Source organism: Corvus hawaiiensis, chromosome 11, assembly GCF_020740725.1.
Source record: "Corvus hawaiiensis isolate bCorHaw1 chromosome 11, bCorHaw1.pri.cur, whole genome shotgun sequence".
Lineage (NCBI taxonomy): Eukaryota > Metazoa > Chordata > Aves > Passeriformes > Corvidae > Corvus > Corvus hawaiiensis.
The window spans coordinates 4,528,595-4,546,580 of record NC_063223.1 but is presented as its reverse complement, the minus strand read 5'-3'; the positions used below and the strand labels follow the sequence as shown (position 1 = coordinate 4,546,580).

Sequence of the window (17,986 nt, the reverse complement as noted above, 5' to 3'; positions counted from 1 at the left end):
AATAATAATCATAATAAAATGCTAAGTAGTGGAAAGTCTGGGAGTATTTTGGATGCTGTTGCACCTCTTTATCCCCCTAACCCTGCTAACAGCTCTGAGTGCTGTAACTCCAGCAAGTGCCTTAAATATAAATTCAACCCCCAAATTGGGCATTAACTCTAATTTAGACTCTAATTTACACACATCACTATTCACCAGCTTTTCGTACAGGGCTGTAGTGAAGACACTGACAATTTGGGGTGAAGATTTCTTTTGAGATAGGTGACTTCTGTTGAGTTCCACATCACCATCAGGACGTTTACTAAATGCACTAAAGTGTAATTAATTTTGAGGGTTTTAAATTAAGCCTGCTAGAAAACACATTTACCATAGAAATATTGGTATTTATTATCACCAAAAGCTATCATTAGTTTGAAGAGTCATTAATCTCACGCTTGAATCCCTCCCAACACAAGGTGTGTTCCCAAACTCAGACTGGGAGTACTGGAAATTGTTTCCTGTTTCTCCAGCAGGATTATCCTCACTTCGGGTTGCAGATAGATTCAGGCTGAAGAGCAATGTGCCAATCCCAAACAATTTCAGTAAATTTGGTGAGGGCAAGTAGTTGTGTATCCCAGAGGCCATCAGTTAATCTGGTCTGAGAATCACCCAAACTGCTGTCATTATGTGAACTCAGAGCGCTCCAAGATCGTGCAGGGCTTTTTGCTTTTGAGCAGCTGCTTACCAAAGATACACACAGCCAGCTGGGATGAACTGCATTTTATTTAGGAGGGTTGTTTGTAAGAGGGCTGATTTAGAAACAAAGTTTAAATTTCATGCCACCAGCCCTGAGGGATTTCATCCCCAAATTCATCTCCAGTGGCTGTTTGGGAATAGTGGCTCATTGCAAAGTTGCTCTTGGTTAACCACTGAGTAGTTTGGAGTCAGAGGACGTTAATCACCTTTCCAGAAGAAAAAGAAACAATGTAGAGGATATTAAAATGATGCACTATTTATAAGTTAATTTAATGTTAATTTCGAGTTAATTTAGTCTTCATTCTGGGTCGTACTCGGGATGGGGAAAGCAAAGGATTGAGTGCTTGTTCCCTGATTACAGGTGCGGTTCTCAGCACAATGAGTTTGCAAACGAGCACCAGCGTCCCCCTTGCGACTCATTCGCTAAACAGATCATTGCTCTACCCAAAATACAACTATACCTCCCCAAAATGTGCCATTTGGTCAGTTTGGTATTTAACCACAGTACTTTCGCTCCCGTTTTTCCTCTCCTGAGTCCACTTCCTGACTATCCTCAGGAGGAAAACCGATGTGACTGGTAAGAAGATAAGGAGGAACTGAGAGCAGCTCTACTGACAAAATCTTCGTGTGTGAAATTCCAAAGCTCCTTTCCATCCCTCAGCTCCCCTCTCTCCACACTGGTTGAGAAAAGAAGTTGTCAATGTCTAAGCAGCCAATGCACTCGCTCGTCCCCACCTACATCCTTGAATCAAGTGGCAAATTCAAATATTCCCGATATTGCTGAGAGAAGAGGCGCTAGATGGTGCTGTAACATCCCCTTTTGCAGGTTTTCTCCGGCAGAATTACTCAGCTGGGCTGCTCTGAGAGCTTTGGGGCTTCAGTTCTTAGGGGATTCTCTGCAAACAATGGAAAAGTTTGATCTACGACCTTACTCTTTCAAAGGAGGGTTTGTGTGTTTCTGCAATGTGCTGGTTAGACCGGGCTGTTTAAAAAGGAGTCTGGGTAGTCTAATTAAAGTGGTAAAAGCCCTGTGTATGTGTGCCATTGATGTCTGCCCCGCCAGTACATTGGCTCGTTATCCACCCAAACCTGCTATCCCAGCAATCTGTCCAAGTACTCCAAGATTAAAAGTAACTCCCCACCTTTAGACAATTTATTAAACACTGACAGTAGAAAGCAACTGCAGGACAAAAAAAAAATCTGTACTTCAGACATGAAAAAAGCCAATTACCAGAAGTACATGAAGCCACTTTCATACCAACAGCCAGGCAGCCCCAACACTGAAGACACTCATCATGTCCACTTGGCCACGGAAATTCCTGGCTTTTCAAGTGACCAGCTGGACTTGCTACTCCCTTTGTCACCACCTTGTTGCACCAGTTAGGGAGATGCGTTGCCTGCCAGTCCCCAGCAAACTGGGAAAAATCCCTTCTTTGACTGTAAAAGCAGCCCACTTCTGAGCTGTCAGCTCTGCACACACCACGCTATCAGCTGTGCCATCCCAAAAACTTGTCCATGTCAATATTAAATGTACTCTAAGAGGACACAAACCAGGGAGGAAGGTGACTCCAAAAGCGTAAGAATCAGTGATGGGCAGAACTGCTCTGGAGTGAGAGTGGCTGGACAATGCTGGGGAGTTAAAGAGCAGCAGAGGACCAGTTTATCCCAGGAAGCTGATTCTTGCTTCAGCTGGCATCCCACGGAGAACAGGGCATATTTACAGTTCCTTTTCATATTTGCTGCCTGGGTCAGGCTGGTGACAAAGGAGCAGCTCTGAATATGCAAGAGGCCCCAGACAAAGGGCCCATTAGCCAGACATGCCCATTACTATGCAGAGAGGCAAATTCTCCTGCCACTGAACCCTCGCCAAGCAACAAAACTATTTGGCAAGTGTGCAAAACCCATATTCCACACAAGTGACAGACAGCATGGCAGGGAAAGCAAATGGGGCTATAAACACAAATTTGGTTCAATAAAGGGAATGAGAAGTGAGGGGAAAACTCTGTAACACTGTCTGGAAGGGGACACCAAGGCAAAGGGACCCCAGGTCCTTTGGTAGCCGTGAGGAATATTGCTGTAAATCCAGAGCTGCCAGACACTGTTCCCAGGTCACTGAAATCTTTCAGGCGCAGGTTAGCACAATTCTCATGTATCCATTGCAAAGAAGAGTTATCAGAGATAAGGGTTTGATATTACCTTTGATTTTTTTCTGTCACAAAATTTGTGCTCGTTTTCATGTTAATGAGGTCCCAAAATTTTAACCAGCATAAACAAGAGTGATTCCACCGAATCTTACAAACTATAACATTGCTTTCTCCTTCTCCATTGTTCCTGCTGGCTCTGTCAGTAAGTTCAATGTGTATATAATTTAATGTATATATAGTTCTGGACATGATTTCCCCAGAAGACCCAAGTAGCCCTGTCTGAACAGGAGTTTATGCAGAGCTCACTGCAGTGATCCCTACTCACAGTGTTGGTTTTATCCATGTATTTATTACCCAACAGAGACAAACTGTTCCCATATATTATGTAAAATAATGTAAATGGGTGTATATACATTTAGATAGAGGGAGCTTGTTCATAAATCTCACTTCAGTTTAAAATACAGAGCACTGAGTATGAGTTAAAAGTACTGTTTTTCTTTCCCTGTGGATTTAGAGCAGGCTCCTGCCATTATCCGTGCAGGGAAATCCCTCAGAATTCAGGGAGCTTGAGAGAAGTTAATATGGTGACATTTACAACAATATTGTCCTTAATCTTGGGAATTTATCCTGGAAGTTCGCCTGCAGTTTGTCTTGGGGAGGAAGTCCAGTAATTTCCACAGATGATGGCAGTGAAAACCTATCACTGAGTCAGGGAGGGAAAGAACACAGCAAAGGCTTGGAAATCAAGACCTTTTTGGATTTTTTCACATCATAACTTACTAAAATTTAGCAGAGACCGAGCACACTGTCTTTGCAGTCTGCTTAGTTAGGGTTTCTCCATTTCTTGGGCTGAAAGATATTGTTAACATCATTCCCCAACTTTTCTTAGTAGTGGCACTGAGTATTGCAGCACTCGGATCCAAAGGTGGGTGCACTGCAAAAATGGGGGAAAAAAATGCTAAACTGTAATGGACATAAACTGCATGTAATGGACATAAATGCCAAAGTCTGCTGGATTTCTGCCTGGGGGAGCAGAGGAATGGACTCTCTAGATCTGCTCTTATGCTTTTGCAATTCTCATTTTCATAGAAGCATAAAATGGTTCGCTTGGAAGGAACCCTAAAAATCCTCTCATTCCACCCCCTGCCATGGGCAGGGACACCTTCCACCAGCCCAGGTTTCTCTAAGCCCTGTCCAGCCTGGCCTTGATGTCACACACATTCCAGCCATGCAGATCCATGACCTTCCCAGTCCTCTCTGTGGCATTTCCCAGCAGGAGGCCCCAAGCCTCCATCCCCTTGGAGCAGCCCAGTCCCTTTGAGAGCTCAATGAAGCCTTGGAGGTGTTCAGATTCCTCAGCTCCCCCACGTTTCAAATCCTTCCAGCTGCCAGTTTTGTCTCTGCTGAAAGGAAAAAAGGATCTTGCTGTGAGGCAGCCTCTGTCAGATCACCTCTCTCACGTACGAAACCGCTCACAGAGTTGTATTTTCTCTTTACCAGCATAACCAGCACATCAAGAGGATTCCCCTACCTGAGAGAACATCCCAGTCAAACACTGAACTCCCTAACTGCTGTAAAGGACTTTGTATAAAGCAACAGTGGGAACCTCCGCTGGGAATGGCAGGGAAACACACACATTCAGAAACATGGAAATTCTCACTCTGCACAAGATGTTCCGGGTATTTGATTTCCAGTGCCTTCAGAGGACTACCTGAATATTTAACTGGCATCAAATCAGCTCTCAACTGAGAGTTTGCTTGTGCCTGTGCATTCTGAGAGGTAAAAAATAACTCAGTAATCAGATTTTAAGCTGTTATCTAATTGCAGAGAAGGTAGCACTGCAGAAAAACCCCAGCACTTCAGTCCTTAAGAGTTCTCACACCAAATTTTCACCTTGTTTAAGGGCAGATGTACACAGATTCCAGAAGGAAACAGATGTTTTCATCCCATTCCAGCTCCTTCACGGGGGTAATTGCCTGTAAATAGTGAGGTTATTAAAGCTATTAGTCCAATATCACTACCTACCAAGCATGACAAATTAATCAAAGTAGAAGTTCTACCACAGAAGTCCCACTGAAAGTTCATTTCCTCCAACGGCTGAGTGTTTAAGGAGATTTTCAGCAATAGATAATATTTTGTGGGCCGTTCACCCAACAGGTGATTTCCTCCAATGTTCAGAATCACTGGAAGCTCTCCATTTTACAGTACTAATACTACCCTAAAATTTGTCACTGATTTCACACCTCACAAGTTTTAAGATCCTGAAGAAGCCAACAAACTCTTCCACAAGGACCTGACCTTCATTCAATGACCTGCCATGATCGGTGGATATAAAAACAGTAACAACCAAACTGAGATACAGATTTCTCTGGTTTTCCCCCTTTTTTATTCATTCTATTTTATATAATTCAAATGTTGTAGGTTCTTACAATATACATATTGTCTAAATATGTATCATACAGCTAGGCATGTTTTCTTCTGAGTGTTTTTTAAATAATATATTTTGTACATGCAATTTTTTTGGCATTTAGTCACACTAGAATGGAGGCCAATTCATTTTGCCTTTGCCTAGATTTCTGAAAATTCAATCAGTCGATTAATCTTTTATTACTAATATGGACATACAAACAATTTCCTAATGGTTCTAGAAGATCGTGGCTGGATGGAAAATTGGATGTATTCTCTCATTTTAAATTTCCTATTGTTTAGGTACAGAATCTCACCACCCATTCTGTGTTATGGAGGCAGCTCTGAGGCACAAAAGGCGTGAGACTGCTGGGAATTAATTTCCAAAGTCAGGTAAAATGTCATTCCATTGTTCTTTTGTAAATCATTCCCCCAGCACCTGTAGCATAAGGAAATGAAAAATGGGACAGACTATTAAGCTAAATGGCCTTTTGGAAAGCTGGAGTGAAAGCTTTACAAATGATGTATTGTGGGAGGGCAGCTCAATGTTTTCTGTGGTTTCTTTATGGTTTATTCTTCCCCCAGATAAACTGGGATTGAAGTGAGAAGAGGCCTGACCAGACATGTTTTCACTGACTCCATCATTAGGGCCTGACACTCCACTGGAAGAGGACCAGCCATTTTATCAAATGCAAAACACAGTAATTCCCTTTTAATGCCCTATTTGTTGGGAGCTGGAGGCTGAGTTGAGAAAAGGAGCCTTGTGTCTCCTGAGTGCCTCTAACTGTGCTCAGCCCCGGCAGCCAGAGGGACCAGGATCGATACCGCAGCGGAGCCTCATCCCGGAGACCTTCACAGCTCACAAGGACAGGACACTTTCTGCAGCAGTAATTGGTGGCACAGTGGGATTTTAACCCTGGCATCCAGAAATGCTGCTCCAGGAAGTTGGGGATGACTCACAGGTTTCCCTGCTGGAAACTCTCCGAGTGTGCTGTGGCTGATTTACTCCATAACCACTGCTTCATGCCCTAAGAGCCACTGGGGCAACTGGTTTGAGCGTAAATGGTTCACTGGTTTCCTACTGCATCCACCTTCGTGCTCTTTCCAACCATTTCATTTCTGGGAGTAGTTTTGCAGTAATTCTGGGTCTGTTTCTCAATAAAGCTTCTAAACACAGTGGATTCGGGGATATTATTTTTTCTTTCATTTTCAAACCTGAGAGATCTCCTTCCATCTTCTTATAATGGGTCAGAAAAGGACAAATTGTACATGGAACAGCTTTGCTGATCTTAAGGCATCTGGGAGCTAATTTCCAAGGGAAATTCCAGCTGGCAGTGGCTGTGAGAGTGTGCATTCCTACCTCCAGCAGAATGTACAAGTGCGTTGGAAACAAGATGAAAACGGTAGTCCAATGTTATTTAAATTTAGCCAAAAGAATGCAGTTTTGGGTTCCATAATAGTTCAATGTATCCTCTCTTCACCCCTGGGAGCTGAGCAAACAACACGTGGAACAAACCTGCACTTTCCTGGGAGTGGCAAAAGTCAGGGTCAGACAGGAAAACTGCCCCATCCAGCAGCCCTGCTGGAATTGTGTTATCCCTGACACTCCCTGGCTGCCAGGAACACCCAGGGAGCACTGCAGAGCTCCCTCCTGACTGAATTAGAGGCGATGTTTATGATTTGGTTAATTACAAGAGAACTAAAGGCAGCTGCCATTCAATGCAGACATTAATTCTGATCATCACAGAGCTTTCCCGGGGCCGTGCTCTCCGGAGCTGCAGGGAAAATCTTTCCTCTCCAAGTGCAGCCCTGTCCCTGCCACGTCCCCAGCAGCAGCCTGGAGGAGGCACTGGGGTCAGGTGTGCAGAGGGCATCACACTGGGAGGACTGGACAGTGTGCTTGCAGTTCAGAGATCATTTTATTTCTTTAATTCTAATGCTCATTTAATTTTAATCCTCCCCTGTGAGGGTGGGCAGGCCCTGGCACAGGGTGCCCAGAGCAGCTGGGGCTGCCTCTGGATCCCTGGCAGTGCCCAAGGCCAGGCTGGACATTGGGGCGTGGAGCACCCTGGGATAGTGGAAGGTGTTCAAGTCCCAGGGAGTTGGAATGAGATGATCTCTAAGCTCCTTTCCAACCCAAACCATTCCATGGCTCCATGAGATCCCTGCCCAGGCTGGAGGAACGGCCTGACCATGGACTTATCAAACATTCCACATGCAAAGCCTGGTGCTTGGGAAGGAATAATCCCTTTCAGACCTCAGGCTGAGGCTGACCAGGGGGAAAATCCCTGCTGAGGATGCCCTGGGCAGAATCTTATCCTTGGACCAACTGCATTCCTGAGCCACCTGAATAAAAAGGATTCAGCCTAAGGACTGTCTGGATCTCCTGGAGCAGAATCAAAGGCAAAGAATCTATTCCATTGACAAAATAATTAAACCATTAATAACTGCATGCATATAACTTTGGGGAATGAATGATATCAATTAAATTCAATTAACATCTGCACAATGCTTTGAGGACATAGAATGTCATGTAACTCCAAAGAAATGTTAGAATTAATCCTATTAATCCTATTTTTAGGATTTATTAATCCTAAAATAGTTTTTGCTGCATTAGCACACTGCTAAATGTGAAAATCACTACAAGCAAAGACAGGGGTACTCCAAAGATTTAGGGTGATTGGTAATCCCTTTGTATGAAAAAATAAGGGTTTTTTCCTGAAATCCAGCTCCACTTGAAACTGGCAGTTACAGGTAAATCAATATTGATGCCATTTAAAAATAACCATATTCTTTGTATAGCTATTGATTCCAGCAGGAGTGACTAAAGGAAGGATATACATAAATATACCAAAAAGAAGAGTTGGATATTAATGTCATCTTTTATCATCGTGGGCACTAACATGGCTGGAAAGTATTGATTACCTTAAAAGCCCCTAATAACTAAAGAACTATTGACTTAATATTTTCTCTAATCCTCCATGAAATTTTACAGTAAGTCCTGATGTATTTTCTGTTAAGAGTTTTAGGGCTGAACTATATCATGTACTTATCTGGAGTGTCAGCTCTGGGGCTTACACTGCAGCTGATGAGAGCTCTGCTAAAGGTGAGGAATAACTCCCAGGATTTAAGTCTGGTTTCAGGGATTTTGGAAATAGATACATCTGCTAATGTCTATTATTCTATAGCTTTTGTCTTTTAAATAATCTTTATCATTAGGGAATAATCTAATATACATTTATTCAGTGGAAACAAGGGTTCTGCTCATAATTACTCAACTACAGCTGTTCTGAAAATTCCCCCAGCGTTGGATAAGTGTCTCAACAGCCTTTTTTATTGCTTCCTATTTTCTTAGCACACTCACAGCCTGCCTTCCTGAAACTCCAATGGGTGATACTTACCCAAGTTAAATAAGGGAATAGGGAATGGAAACTTACCCAAACACCTGAACTTTTCCAATCCCTCAAAGTGAGTGCATCCTCTACTTCCACCCCCTGCCATGGGCAGGGACACCTTCCACTGTCCCAGGCTGCTCCAAGACCCAATGTCCAGCCTGGCCTTGGACACTGCCAGGGATCCAGGGGCAGCCCCAGCTGCTCTGGGCACCCTGTGCCAGGGCCTGGCACCCTCACAGGGAAGGATTTCCTCCATATAGCCAATAGAAATCTACCCTCTTTAGATTAAAGCCATTCCCCTTGTCCTGGCTACATCTTGGCCCCTCAGATCCTGCATTGTCATGGAGCAAACAGAGAGGTTTTCACTTTGGTTCACATTGGTTTGAGTTCCAAACAAACGGCTGACAGTTTTCCAGCCCCCATGGATGCTCCTGAATGCCTTTTGCACTGTGGTTCCACTGATCTGGCTCTAATATCCCATTTCTACCCATCCCAAACTGTCCAGCCCTCCAGCCCTACAAACCTCACCTCCCCAAAGTGCCAATGCAGAGAAAAGCTTTTCTCGCCCTCAGCAATTCCCCTGAGCCAAATTCTATCCATTTCAAGCCTATTTACAGAAATACCTTCAAGATCTCGCTACCAAACACCAGAACTGCAAGAATATCTTTGCTTTTTCCAAAAAGACTAGAGACTTTTAGATAAGAACTGGTTGCAGAAACAATACTGAAAGAGAAGTCCAGTTCTAGAGCTCCCTGTGCCTGACATCCTTTCCATCACCTGAACTGCATCCCTGGGTGAACTCCCATTTTCCAAGACCTCTTTATGGAGTGGAGGTGATACATAATGCGATCCAGCAAAGAACGGACTTTTTTCCTTGCCTCCAGTAAAACCAAGGACTTCTCTTGACCCCATGAGCCACATCTAATCCTTAGTGATTGGTTTTGGCTCAGTCCTGTAATCACTTATTTATGGAACTCTCTCGATTACAGCAGCAGCCTCATTAAAACAAGTGGGGCAGTTTTTCATGTGCTCCTTGCAGGGCTGGGACCCCTCAAAGCCTATGAAGCCCCCGGGTCCTACTTTAAGCTGGGCTTTCCCCTGGGTCCCGCCAGGCCTCCGGCGGGATCAGCATCATCCCCATCACAGGCTGAGGAGGCAACTGTGCTGGGAGCTCACACCCTCGCTCACACCCAGAGCAGCTGGCCCTCCAGCTCTGTCCTTAGAGGAGGCAGAGCACAGCACTAATTATTTTAATGACTGCAAATGAACTGTGAATTTCTTAAGAGCCATTGAAGCAAAACGCTTTGAGTCCATCTCCCCACATTAATACCAGAGCGCTGGAGATTGCTCATATTTTTGAGATGATGAAGTACATCTGCTAGATTTCCCTAGCTAATAGTAGGCCAAGTGCTAAAATATCAAACTTTCCCTCACATCCTTCTGATGAAATGGAGGAAAAGGACAAAAAAGAAACCCCCCATAGCACCTTCCACTTGAGCCGTGCTGAGCTGGAGTGCTTGTGTGCATCAGTGCATCCCCAGGGACACCTGGCAGGGAATGGGCAGGGCCACACTGCTCCTGTGGCAGCACCCGAGTGGCACTGGGATCCCCAGGTGGCTCGGGATGCTGTGTGGGATGCAGGATGCTCGGTGGGATGGGAATGCTCTGCTGCACAGGGCCTGCATGCGTGGCTGGCTCTGCAGCGTGTCGTCTCCAGACCAGCAGTTATTCCTCTATCCCTGTTTGCTGATTCCTGCTCTAACTGTGCTGTTCATTGCTGATTTGCTTTTTCTTTGTATATCCAAGGAAATGCAAATATGGAATTTAATCAGGAGGATGAGACACGACAGCCAGTGTTTGCCAAACAGTTTAGTGAGTGTGAGCACCTCCATTAGAGACAGAAGTTTGCAGCAGCTCTAACAGACAATATTCAGGCAGCTCTGAGCATCCAAGCAGAAAGAAATCACCTAAAATCATGATTCATTTTTTAAAATGCTGCCTGAGCTTGACTCCCTTAAAAATAAAAACGTCATTACTAATTCAGGGAAGTTTTTATTCAGTCACAAATGCTGGCATGCAAGTGTGGTACACACAGACATGGAGCAGCCCTCAGCCCAGCTGGGCTTGGGGTCAGAGCTGTCTCCAGAGTGCCCTGGAAGAGCAGCCCTGGACACGGAGACCTCATCCAGCCTGTCCTAGAGGGGCAGAGCCATCCAGTGCCATTAACAGCTCCTGCTCTGTGTGGAAGCAGCATAATGTGCATCAGATTGCAAATGGAGCTGAGATTAAACACAGCTTTTAATGGCCCTGCAAACACATCTGGGAAAAACATCAGAGCATGCCCCACTAAATTAACTCCTCATTTTTGCCAGTATGGCCCTGTTTGCATTCCACTGCAGCCCGGCCTCTGTAGATGCCTTACCTCAGCTCAGGCAGTGCTGGAGTTCCTTACTTCAGGAATAAATGCTCATTTTTTGCTGTCAGGCATAAAATGGAACAGAAGGATTTCCACAGTGCTCAGCCTGATGCTCCTGATCATGGGTGATGCCAACCAGAACCCTCTGTCTCAGAGGCTGGAGTGCACACACCACAGCCCAGCTCCAGGTCCGTAATTAGCAAAGAGTTCAAGGAATCCATTCTTTTTTCTTTCCTCCTCTAGGAATACTCTGAGGAGATTGTGTTCCTCAAAGACACTTGTTATTTGAATAGATTTAGCCCATTTCATTTCAAAGGCTCTGCTGGAAAAGGCCATAGAAGCTGAAATTCCAGGCTCAAGTGCCATCAGTTTGATAACAGGGTTGGAACAGGTTTCCCAGAGCAGCTGTGGCTGCCCCTGGATCCCTGGCAGTGTCCAAGGCCAGGCTGGATGGGGCTTGGAGCAGCCTGGGACAGTGGAAGGTGTCTGGATGAGCTTTAAGGTCCCTTCCCACCCAAACCAGTCTGTGATAAGTGACACCACAGTCTTTCTCCTCCCTGATTACGCATCTGCTAACACTCTGCTGGAGAGAATATTCAAAAGGAAAAATCAGGCAGAATGACTTCTCCTCAATGTTAGTATTCCCTTTCCCGGTCATCCACCAGCACTCAGCCCTGTCCCACAGCAGCCATGCAGGACCCTGTGGGCACACAGAGCCCTCTGCAGTGACAGCAGCAGGATAATTCACTTGTTACACGGTGTTGCCCACCTTGTAACCAGGGCCAGCGGTACAAACCTGCCCACTTCAGCAGAACCCTCAGCGGGGGTCATTGTCCTTGTCCTGCTGCCTGTGCTGCAGCCTCTGCTGGGACACCAGCAGCACATCTCTGCCCCTTCAGCCACGCTCTCTCTGTTTTTAAGCACTGAATAATTTACCAGCACAGTTCTCTTACTGCAGCATTGCTCAGCTCACATCACTTTGGTGGCTCTTACTCCTTAAATTTAGCTGGGTGCTCTGCACATGCCCACGGCTGATCCCAGAACACCGAGTCCTCCAGCCCGTCTCCAACCCCTGTCCCAGCATCCCAGCTCCTACCTTGTCTCTGTGATAGAAATAATCATATTTCATTGTCACTGCTACACCCCTGCCCCCTCTGGGTTGCTGAGCCTCCAGCTGCCCCCCGCAGTGCCTTTGCTTAGGCAGCCAAAAATCCCAGGGTTTGGAACAGGAGTGCAATACTTTCTCCTTGGAAATATTGCTGGGAGAGCAGCTCATTCCCTGGCCTTGCCCATCGCTCCCCGGGTGAGCTGAGAAACCAAACCCAAGATGAATTCTCTCCAGTAATTTTCCTTTTTCCCATTACCTCGTGCTCAGTATACCAGAAGTGCACATTTCTGTGTGGCTCAGAGATAGAGAATTGTTTAGATGTTTATTAAACAACGGAGTTGAATGAAATTAGTCCCATTATGTTGTCTGGAGGATGGAAGTTAATTGGAAGACACAATGATTTACTCCAGTTTGAAATACCAAGTGGGGTTTGGAGTAAGTTAATGACAACGAGGATCAGAATGAGACTGCGGAAAACAGATATTTTATTTTAATTCCTACTGAAGTACTTTTGTAAATGAGTTTGCTCTCGCCTCAGTGTGAGAGGTTCCTCCTAGCTTGCTTTGCTGTGCCACATTTAAATGTTATCCAAGGGCACGTTAAATACGATCACTGAACACTGTACAGCAACTTAATTTTCTAAATAAAACACCAGAGAGGAGCCAGAGTGGCAACTGGGGGGAATCCCCTGGACAAAGGAGATCCAGAAAAACAGGTGCTGGGAAGCTGAGGAGCAGGGGCACCCCCGCCCCTTGCTCTGCTCCCCAAAGCACTCCCGCAGTGGTTTGGATCGTGTCAATCCAAAATGTCACCACTGCTGTTTGGGAAAAGCCAGTGTGGCATTTTCAGAGTGTGTTTCCACCTCTGCCTGTTGTGCCTGAACTAATTCCTGATGCTGAGGGGAACTTTTTCAGTAGAAGAGGCACATCTGCAGCAAATGCTGTGCATTTATTCCCTAGAATAAAGACAAATAATAGGAAGGGCTCCAAATGCTCCCAGCAGCAGTGGAATGACTGCACAATGGCCCACAGAGCCCAGTGAAGATCTCACAAAGCTAAAGTGGGATTTATACTGCACACGGCAGAGACAGGAATGGGGCCATTAATGGGAGAGCTCCAGTCTGGGAAAGGAGGGGAAATGGGGCTTTTCCCACCGAAATGCTTTGGAGGGGATTGCCAAGAGCCTGGAATGCCAAAGCCAGGCACCAGCAGATGGTGTGGGGGCATCTCTGGGGCCTCGTGCTCCTGGATGGGCAGAGGCTCCCAGAAATTGAAGCGTTGTTGGGAAATGATAGGAAAAGAGAAGCTGTTTATTTTCAGTACCCTGAGGGCATTTGCTGCAGGGGAGGGCAATGACAAGAGAAGGGAAACAATCCCAGGGAGTTCTCCCGTGCTGTCCCTCCTGTGTCACTGCCACATCTCAGCGGGGCGGATGCAGAGCGGGGATGCTCTGCTCACCTTGTCTTGCCTCCAAGGACCTTAGAGGCCACAGCTCTGTTATCCCAGTTCCTTTCTGAGGCCACAGAACTCCCTCAGCTCCCCTGACTTATTCTGAACCAGGAAAACATGGGAATTTTGTGCAAAGGCATTTTTGTTGCTATCGAGAGATGGTCCAATTCCCCCATCACATCATGCCAGGAAATCCAATGGTTTCCTCAGCAACTTCCCATCCTCCTCCTCTCCCATGGGAGAATCAACCTCCTCCCTCCTTCCTCTTTCACCACCTCCTCCTCCTCCTCTTCCACGTAAGACAAGGCGCCAGCTGGCATTAAGAAAAAAAAAAACATTTTCTTCTCTCCTCCTCTCCACCATAACATTTATGAGTTTCAATTTTACTTGTGTTTTCCACCACCAGTTTGGAGCAGCCTCTTGCTGGCCTTGGGTGTGTCACCTGCCCCAGGAGCTGGGGACAGTCCCATGAGCCACCGATCCCTGATGGCACCAAAAGGAATCCCACTGGCACAGGCTGACCACATCCTCTCAGCGTTCCATTACAACCTTTTTCTTCCCCGCTTCCATTTCTTTTTACATCTCTCTCCCACTCATCTCTTAATGCCTGCCTTCAGCAGTTGTTTATTGTTTATCTAAACATCTCCTGCCATTGTCTGATATTCCCTTCCAGCCCTCCTCAAGCATTTGGCTTCTCCTGCCCTCCCTTAGCATCAACCTGCCCAGGACCAAACCCCACTGCAGTCCTTCCAGTTTAACATCTGCTTTGGTTACTCCAGTTACTCTTCCATAAGGTATTTCCAAACAATCTTGTAGCTCCAATATTTTGCTCCGCTAACAAACCTGGAGCTCCCACACAGCTCTTCTGGAGGAATCAGAATTTACCACAGATTTAAAGATCACCTTTCCAGAAGCACCAGCTCTTACACCACTGCAAATTAAAACTATTAACGTGGTTTGGATTATTTTGTCTGCAGGCAAAAGCAGATTGCTGTTGCAAGGGAATTATTCCAGAGATATTGCTCTCTGCTTGTTCCTCCACAAGGACAGAGTTATAAAAATTATGCAATGCTATAAGCTTAAAATATAAGGGAAAAATAACAAGTCTGCAACATTTGCAAGTGAAAAACCGCCATGCAATTCAAATTCCTCTGGAATTTACAAAACAGAGGAGTTGTCAAGTGTCAGTCCAAGTTTCTCCTTGCAGTGCATGTTTGTCACCCCCCCAAACCTCCCCCAAATTCCCAGTTCACACAGCAGTGGGAGCTCAGTGAGAATCCCCCTCCAGCAGAGCCAGCTCCCTCCTGGAGTGACCAAAAGTGGGGAAGTCCCCTCCACATAAAGCTCATCCAGTCCCACCCCTGACACCTTCCACCATCCCAGGTTGCTCCAAGTCTCACCCAGCCTGGGCTTGGACCATCCAGGGATGGGGCAGCCACAGCTGCTCTGGAAAACCTACTTTATAGGTTCCTTTTGCACATCAAGTATCTCCTTTTCCCTGATTTTTCTCACTGTCCAACAGCAAGCAGCAAAGATGAAAACACTTCGGCCATCACCTTTGGCAGCCTCTGCACCTCTGCAGACACTGTCTTCTGCTTCAGCACAGAGGAGCAGGGGGTGGTTGGGGCTGGGCTGGGCAACAGTGGCAAAGGACAGAGAGCTGGAGACACCTGAGGAGCTGAGGGGGATCTTCAGGCAGAGTTTGGTTGGCACTGAAGGGCATGAAAAGTTGGGTGCTCCAGAAAAGCCCTGTGGAAGGGTGGAGATGCTGGGCAACGCCTGATGGAGTTGTGGGGCTTGAGGGGAACTTGCTTGAAGGGGGTTCCTGTTTTCCTGCATAAATGTATTGACCTAGATTCCTGTCAATTCCTGGATTTATCCCCAGGATATCATACTGCCTTTTCAGAATACACACTGGACAAATGGTGCTTCACATGTCAAGCAGGTCCCTTTTCAATTAAGAGCCTTTTGAATATAGTTTAGCAGCAGATATGTGAAATAAACAGTGAGGCAGATACAAAGCTCATCCATCCACTCCTGATTAGTTCCACAATACCTCCCACCCATGCATCACTTCAGGTGGAAAGTTATGCCTTGCCCTACCTCCTAAATTCCGTCTATTTGAAGAAATATTGAGTGAGGCAGCAGGATGCAGCAGGGTATTTGTCAGCACATCGATCGGGATTTGCATGGCAGGGCCGTCTGTGTGCAGCCTGTTCCTCCCCAGTGTTAACCATGGCGTGAATTCCTGGGAAATTTATAGCCCTCTTCCTGCCAGCCTGCTCTGTTAAGGCCCTCAGCTCCTGACAGGTCTCAATTCCAAACTCTGGGTTGTTCAGCACGAAACAAAAGGGCAGCGCTGCCCTGATCAATACGGACTCGTGGGAAGCTGCCAAGGGATATTTGTCTCCCAGCCTGGGAATTGCAGCAGAGGTTCTGCCTCTGGAGAGGCTGTGGAGCCAGGAATGCCCAAGGGCAGCAGGGCATCCATACCTGCACCCATCCTGCCTGTAAGGGGTTGAATCCATGACATCTTCAGAATTCCAGTCCCAATACCTGTTATATCAAAGGAGACAGATCCGTGATCCACATCCACTTGAGCCACCCAAAAGAGTGAGGGACATGCAAATATCTTCTTCACATGCTGCATTTTACAGTCATTAGTCCTCTCATTTTGCCTGTCATTAACAGGCAAAAAACCTCAAGTTTTTGTTCTCCCAGTCCCTGATTGTCAGACAATGAGAATGAGATTCCCAAGATGGGAGCAGAGCGACTGCCAAGAGCCCTGTGACCAGTTCCTATCATCCTGCTCAGCCATTCATATGGGAATGGAAGCAGAATTCCAGCCACAGATATGGGAATGGAAGTGGAATTCCAGCCATAGATACAGGAATTTCAGCACAGCACAGGCTGGGTCTTGGATTACCAGGAATGGGTTTGATACAGGCAGCACTCGCAGCCTCCACACCTTCCAGCAGGTCCCAAAATCCATCCCGTAAGTGCCAGGACCATGGCAGTAATGGGAATAGTCATTAACTGCAGAGGACTGGACTTTCCAAAGGGTCCTGGAGGTAACAGAGCCCTGGTTTGTGTGAATCCTCATCTGTGGTGCCATAAAAACTCGTGGTTTTGCCACAGCCAGTGGGGCTGTACTTGGGATGAAGCGAAACCATCGAAGGAACAGATGGAACAGGGCAGCTCCCGACCTAGAATAGACATTCCTTTAAAAATAGATGAAAGCAACACTTAATTTAGTCAAAAAGTGGAAATGAACCATTAAGAAATCCAGGCTCTAAATACCTGCTTGTCATGTATTTTTAATTGTTTTCATTTCCATTTGGATTGTGCTCTGCACTTACACAATGGCCACAGCTTGTCCTCAAGTGTCTGAGCATGGAGAGGGATTTGAGAGGATTCCTAAAGGGAGAAGGATGAGGAGATTTCGGGGCAAAAATAGATGCCAAAAACACCCAAAAGGCCATTATGAAGAATTATTAGTCAGTCCTTGATAAAGAAATGAAAAAGCAGGGATAAGCAGCAGGACAAACCCACACTACAAATACATCAGCCTTAAAAAACTGCTGCTTGAAGACAGTCTGATAGAACAAATCACCTTTTTCCTCCGTTTTCTTCAAACCAGTGGAAAGTATTGCTCCAAACCACTTCATTAATATCAGATCAGCTGCAAAAGACATTTTAGAAGCAGCTAATTACCAACCTCTGATCAATGTGCAGTTGGATGAAGGTTGTAGTTCTCTGCCTGCAGGTTCCAGACCTCAGCTCCAAATACGTTCTTCAGAGTCCTTGAAAAACTCATTTTCTTCACAATTCCTCTCATTATTTATTAATTACTGTTATTCTGAATTCTGGATCACCATCATTTCCTCAAGCAGGAGCATAATTTTTCCTTTTCTTATCAAAACAGAGTGAGGAACTCGAGTACCTGTCCCCAGGGTTTGAGTGTTCCCCCTTTTCTCCAAGCCAGGAGCTCTCTCTGGGACCCAGTTTCCCCCCTACTCAGAGCTTATATGGATCCAGAAGAGATTTATGTGAGATCCTCAAAGTCTTCAGTGTTTTCTCTTTAGAAATTCCTGCCCAGGGCGTTTGGTTTCAGCTGAGATAATGAAATTCAAAGAGATCCCGACCTGGCAGGAGCTGGCCATGCAGGGAAGGTGTTTTGTCAGAACAAGCAGCACTTTAACCACCAGGACATTTTTTCTGCACATCCACAATTCCAGAGGGATTCTGTACCCGTGGTCCCAGGGCTGGTCAAGCATCTGACTGCAACTCCCCGATCTTCCCAACAGCTGTGGCCAGAGCTCCTCTGGCAGCTT

General features: G+C 46.0%; 2 long non-coding RNA genes across 2 annotated transcripts in view; one reads left to right on the top strand and one right to left on the bottom strand.

Moving 5' to 3' along the window:
- Nucleotides 1-4,401: 4,401 nt before the first annotated feature.
- Nucleotides 4,402-6,454, top strand: LOC125331840. The gene is made up of 3 exons (XR_007206234.1): nt 4,402-4,658; nt 5,589-5,678; nt 5,871-6,454. It is a non-coding gene; the product is annotated as an uncharacterized LOC125331840 (long non-coding RNA).
- A 6,053-nt stretch (nt 6,455-12,507) lies between these two features.
- LOC125331760 overlaps nt 12,508-17,986 on the bottom strand; it is a 57,801-nt gene continuing 52,322 nt past the window's right edge. The window contains exon 10 of the long non-coding RNA XR_007206178.1: nt 12,508-16,873. This is a non-coding gene — a long non-coding RNA (uncharacterized LOC125331760). The remainder of the gene's footprint in view (nt 16,874-17,986) is intronic.